At 36.6% G+C, this 6,758-nt stretch overlaps 1 protein-coding gene across 1 annotated transcript in view; it reads left to right on the top strand.

Moving 5' to 3' along the window:
* The first annotated feature begins 367 nt into the window (after positions 1–367).
* Positions 368–6,758, top strand: part of LOC128881793 (glutamine synthetase 2 cytoplasmic) — a 15,988-nt gene continuing 9,597 nt past the window's right edge. The window contains exon 1 of the mRNA XM_054133117.1: positions 368–609. The gene's annotated coding sequence lies outside the window, so the exon portion shown is untranslated. The remainder of the gene's footprint in view (positions 610–6,758) is intronic.

Consider the following 6,758-nt stretch of genomic DNA (forward strand, 5'->3'; position numbering starts at 1 on the left):
TCCACCATTTTTGGGACACCCTGTATAGCGCATAGTGACCCATTTACAACATAAAATTTGTCCGCGTGGAGGGGGTAATCGCTTCCGTCTCCCCGCGCTCCGTCGTACGCGCCGCCGACGCGTTCCCATTCGGCGAGGGCGACCGACCGCGGCCGAGCGTCGCCGAGAAAAAATTCCACTCGCTCACCTGGCTGAGCGACGCTCAGTTTGACGTCCTTGGATCAGTTCGCGTTACGTCATCTTGGGAGAACCGCGAACAATTTCTGTCGCGTGTTCGTGACCGACAACCACCATGGACACCAGATGCGTGCAGACAAGAATTTTCCTGGTGGACCCCGCGATCGCATCGGATAATCGCTCGGCGGTGGGGAACAGTGAGCGGGGGGTGAGCGACGCGTGCGCTGAAAACGCCTCCCCTACATAAATATCTCAAAACACGGTCCGACGGCAGTAACACGGGCCGCGCTATCAGCCGCTCGTCGCCTTTACAGTGCCTTTTGACTCGCTACGCGATACGCGACGGGATCACGATACTCCGATCCACGATCCAACCATCGATCAAACGATCCTCTACGGACAACACTTCTCGCTGGACTCGACCAACTAGCGGTGAGTGGAAACAACGATCTCCATCTATCAACGATCTCTACTATCGATCTCCCATCGATCGCATCGCGCTCGTTGCAAAACACGAAATTGGAGCAAATTCAATCGTTACATATTTGAATTCATTTTGTACTTTTCTGAAATAATCTTGAATTATTTGAATTTGAATTATTTGAATTATTTGAATTATTTGAATTATTTGAATTCATGGTGAAATTAAATATCGAAGGTTTGTTTTGTTACTGTGCAGGTTGATTTATCTTTAATGTGTAAGAAAATGGCGAGTGAATGCTTTTAATTTGGACCTGATTTGATTTAATAACAAAGAAGCAATTTGTACTCGGTTCCTAATTCCTAGTAGTTTTCAGGTACGCTTGCTATCTGTAAAGAGAGTAACACGAAGTAATATTTTATAGCTGCTTCGAATACTGTATAGATAGATTCTATTGGAAATTGGAGAAGATTAGTTATTTATCCTGACGGAGCATAAAGTAAACAGTTTTAATCTGGAAGTATGCGTTGAGGAACTAAGAAGTAATTTCTAACTAGTAGGTTCCAGACACTCTTGCAATCCGTTGAGAGAATAACACGAAGCAAAATTTGATAGCTACTTTAGACACTGTGTAGATAGATAGATTCTATTAGTAGAGTGTAAAGTAAATAGATTTAATCTGGAAGTGTGCATTGTAAAAACAAACAAGCAGTTTGTACTCGGTTCCTAATTCCTAGTACATAATTCTCAGGTACGCTTGCGATCTGTACAGAGAGTAGCACTAAGCAAAATTTGATAGCTACTCTAAACACTGTATAGGTAGATAGATTCTATTGGAAATTGGAGAAGATTAGTTATTTATCCTGATGGAGCATAAAGTAAACAGTTTTAATCTGGAAGTATGCGTTGTAAAAACAAAGAAGTAATTTCTAACTAGTAGAAAACATTGAGTTTTCCTTATTGTTGCAAGTTTCCACAGACAATGCTGTGGAACTTTATGCAAATTCGTATACGTATCTTTATAGAGGTACCCAAAGAACAGAAACTTGGAATATACTGTGACTTCTAAATATTTTATATTATATGTAACATGTAGTTTACTTTTTATATTTCATATATTACATCGTTCCATAAATTCATGCCACTCAAATTAATATATGAACTCCTTTAAGTATTCTAAAACCTATCACTATACTGTCGCTACAAAATTTCTGTACTTTTTATATATTTATATACATACTTTTTAAATATTGCTTCAGCCTGCTGCACGAACTTATGGGACGACCTGATACACTCATGCATTTGTTCGCATCCTTTGTGTACTTACAGTTGTTCGCAGCGTAAACATTCGCAGTTTAGCAATAAGTATAACGAGACACGCGAATACGAAATGAAATTCTATTTTTCCATTTAGACGTCTGAATCGTAATTGATGGCAATTACTAATTGCAACGCTGCATTAATGACATAATGGCTGAGCTACTATCTTTTGTTGTGCATGTTCTCCATGCGTTCGGGGCGAATTGAGGATTTTCTACGAATGGTTCTGTGGTTTTGAAAAATATGAAATGTGAGTGAACGATAATAGGCATAGCTAACGACATATAATAGCGTAGCTTTAGGCTGTATAGCTATATTTAATTATTAAATGTAGCTACAGTACTACTACTATTAAATTTAAATTATTAAATGTAGCTACTAGTTTAATTTAGACAAATTTCTTTAATAGACGTAGAGGGTACGAATACTTATATGGGACTGATTGTACATAGCTACCTATGTTTCAGTAATTTCTATTCCAATTAAATAGTTTTACCTTGTTTTTTCACATTTTGTTCGCATAACTTACTAAAGCTACGTGCATAAATATCGCTCTTTATCGCAGTCCCCTTGAAATTTATTTAAACCAATGCAACAACAAGTTTCTTTTATCGATTAGCGTTAAGCCTCAGCCACTTTATTTTTACTTACACCTTCCATTGGATGGCCAGGTTTCTGTCGAGATAAGTACCTCTAGGTCTATCTACCGATAATAGATAGCCGACGCGTACAAAACAGATTTGTCGTCCCGCTTTCACTTTCCATCCAAAGTCTAGGAAAATATAGTTGGCCTGTAACTAAGGACTACGATCATCGAGTCCAACAGTCCAAAGGAACATTAACAATCTGAGCTAGAACTGAAATAATCCAGTAGTTTGTATATTTAAATGATAAGATGCGAGGAAAAATGATTTAAGGAAAAATGATTTAATTGGAAATGAGAAATCGAGTAAAATTTATTACATTCTTTATTAATTGCGTTGAATGTTAGGAGGAGCATCGTATCATTTTTATAACAGGAGCTCCCCAAGGTGCCAGCAGGCCAAAGCATGAATATTTCATAGCATTGTGGATGAAAGATGAATCATTTCAAGATTGTACGCTTCAAACTGAAACAATGCCTTCGCCTGCTCGACGTCTACGCGGAGTGTACCTTTAAAGTAACATGCAAATCTTTATTTCTATCGTTGCATTTGGAGATTAACTCCTTCTCGACACAGTTCCCTTTTTATCGACTTCTATATCAACTGCAGGACGAGTTGGACACGCTGACCTACATAGAATAAAATATGGAGAACTGCATACAAGTTTGTGTACACAGAAAGAAGTAGAAAATAACCATTTGAGTGTACGTAGAACTGTGTTAAAGCTTGCGTATGCAGAAAGAATTAGGAAATAATTAGTTGAGTATATGGACAACTGTGTAAAAGTTTGTGTATGCAGAAAGAATTAGAAAATAATTATTCGGGTGTACGTAGAACTGTGTAACAGTTTGCGTATGCAGAAAGGATTAGAAAATAATTATTTGTAGAAATATAGAGAACTGCATAAAAGTTTGCGTATGTAGAAAGAATTAAATGTAATCATTTAGGTATATGTAGAGCTGCATAAAAGTTTGCGTATTCAGAAAGAATTAGAAAATAATTGACTATACAGAGAACTGTGTAAAAGTTTGCGTATGTAGAAAGAAGTAGAAAACAATTATTTGTAGACATACAGAGAACAGTTTAAAAGTTTGCGTATGTAGGAAGAATTAAAAAGTAATGATTTATGTATACGTAGAACTGCATAAAAGATTGCGTACTCAAAAAGAATTGGATAGCAATCATTCTTTTAATTTCTGTTGGGGATTAGTTTCTCGTGAATTGTTAATGGCGTTTAGGATTGCTTTACGTAAAAGCTATTGCATTTGATGCATAAGTAGTTTCATATGGGAGCGTGCGATAGTGATTACTTTGTGAGCGATACCGAGAATTGTATTTGCACCAGAAATACGAGATATCAGAGGCGTGCTTTTACAGGACTGATTGAATTGGAACGACCTTTACTAGAAATCACAACTTATCGCCGTTATGAAACCATTCCTTAGTTATAATGGTATGCAATTTCCTTTGTTGCAATACCATTCACGGAGATAGACATGTATCGTTTGCAGATAACAGCTATGAATAATTAACAAAGGACTGTTTAACTTTTAAAGACGCTAGAATGTTTTGTACGAATATTTATAAATATTCCATTTTAATATCAAAAAGAGTATATTAAATTTAGATTGAAAATTTACATCTTTCTGGAAAGTAAAATCTTCTTTTGTACATGCTTGAGTAGTCTAACGATAGATTCTTTTCAAATTGGTGCAATAAATTTGTTTATGCAAACGTGTGGAACGTTCTTCTTTAGGCGTCCTCGAAAATTGAAGAAAAGTACCAATGCTGGAGACTGTTCTGTCAATGTTTGCTTTTCTCAAATCGACCAGACGTTTAACAGTCAGTTAACGCAGGACATAAAACATTCCACAGGCAAGTTTACTTCCCTTGATTAGGTCTAAGTAGCTACTCGTACTAAACATAGTGTTGTTAATCATCGGAGATGTATCACAGTGCCAACTGTGCATACTCTGGTTCCCCCGATGGAAAATTTTATGATTTCTTAACTCAAAATTCTGTCCGACTAAAAAATGCAACAACAAAATTCATTACGATGGACAGCTTTTGGGCTTGTTTAATCCTATTTGGCTCATCGAAGGCTTTACTTTCTACCAGGATGGTATCTTGGGAAAAGCACGTTCGCTCTACAAGCTCAACGAGTGACGAGCTTGCGTAAAAGCTGATTCCCACGCGGAAACGGCTTGTATTTCATCGAGCGCGACGTTTCCACGCCACTTCAACCCGGAAGTGTAGTTTACTTTCAATCTAGCGCACTTTGGACTCCTAACTATTTTCGCTGGCGTGTTATCTATACCGACAGGCTTTCTTAACGTAGATCTGTGCTGAATCTAACTGCGGTCACCTGCCAATTACATTTGGCATAACTCCACCCACCTACAATCATTCTTACAGGTCTCTTGGACTAAACATCCATAGGTATATACCAAAGGTGTACGCTATTCTAAAACTTCCTTACCAGTGGTGTCCACTGGTAGTCTATCCTTGCGTATAAATATTAAATTTATATAAATTTGTTGTTCGATGTTGAATTGTATGTTTGAGTTGTCGTAGAGTGAAAATGGGAGTTTTGCTTAATACGTAAACAATTCAGGAATAAGTAAATTGAGGTTTCGTTGGAATTGTTGGTGATTAGGTAGAAAATTCTAACTGTGGATAAAGGTTCTACAAATAGCGAAAGAATGATTGGCTGTTCTTTTACAGAGGCAGGTTCTTTATTCGTTGGACAATAAGTCTTGTCTTTTCGGAGAAGCATAGTAATTGCAGTATATTTTATATTGTTATATTCCAAAAAGAAAACTGTGGAGTAGGATATCATAGATGTATAAATGTGTATTGTAGATGATTCACTCAATTGCCTGTAGGTTAATATTTCTGATGATTGTTAAACACATGGAATCATTCTTACGGGTCTCTTGGATTAAACATGGATATATAGCAAAAGTGTACACTATTCTAAAACTTCCTTACATACAATCATTAAATTTATATAAACTTGTTCGATGTTGAATTGTACTTTGGATTTGTCATAGAGTGGAAATGTGAGTTTTGCTTAATCCGCAAACAATTCAGGAATGTAATAAGTAAATTGAGGTTTCGTTAGAGTTGTTAGCGAATAAGTAGAAAATTCAAACTGTGGACAAAGGTTCTAAAAATAGCGAAGGAATGATTGGCTATTCTTTCAATAAATCAGGTTCTTTATTCATTTAACAATAAATCTTGCCTTTACAGAAAAGCATAATAACTACAGTATATTTTATATTGTTCTATTCCAAAAAGAAAAGTAATACAGATAATTGTGGACTAGGATATCATACATGTGTAAATCTAATTAATTTTCCACTCTGCGCAACAATGTGTATCATAGATGATTTACTCAATTGGCTGTATGTTAATATTTACAATTGTTAAATACATGCTAAGAACAACGTGTTTAACAATCAGTCAGCGAACACGAACGTGCCATGTTCAATTGTACATTGTATTTCATTTGACGAGCAAATATTACCATCATTTATAGATTGTTAGACTAATAGATAAATCGTGTATCGCTCATGTAACATTGTAACGCGAGCCGGGATAATTTTTGTCGGGTCGGCTCGTGTGTCAGAGGTCCATCTGTGCGATAATTAATAGCCCTAATTGCTTCCATGGCTTCCTTTCAATTTGAAACGGAGGGTACGCTGCTCAGCGTGTGATCGTTCATTTGAATCCATCGGAAAGATACTCGCACGACCATAAACGGCTAGGAAAAATTGTCTGAAATTGTCCAAACGCGGTTGAATGTTTTGCGTGCTAAGAATGTAAATTATAGAACTCAAGGTGATGAGAAATAAAAGCGCTGTTGATTTAAAATACATCATACAATTCTGGCATACAGCGGGACAAAATGCGAAAAATTAGTGGATTTCTATGACACTTGGATATAGAAAGTTTTCGGATCGTTGGTTCCAAATTTGAACTCAAAATTTAAAAATTCAAAATGGCGGATCCAATATGGCGGCACGAAATGTGAAAAGTGGCTCGATTTGGATGAAATTTGTTATACTGGAGATTTTGGGGTCGCTGATTTCAAATTTGAACTCAGAATTTAAAAATTCAAAATGGTGGACCCAATATGGCGGCACAAAATGTGAAAAGTGGCTCGATTTGGATGAAATTTGATATACAGGGGT

The sequence above is a fragment of the Hylaeus volcanicus genome, chromosome 9 (assembly GCF_026283585.1).
Source record: "Hylaeus volcanicus isolate JK05 chromosome 9, UHH_iyHylVolc1.0_haploid, whole genome shotgun sequence".
Classification (NCBI taxonomy): Eukaryota; Metazoa; Arthropoda; class Insecta; order Hymenoptera; family Colletidae; genus Hylaeus; species Hylaeus volcanicus.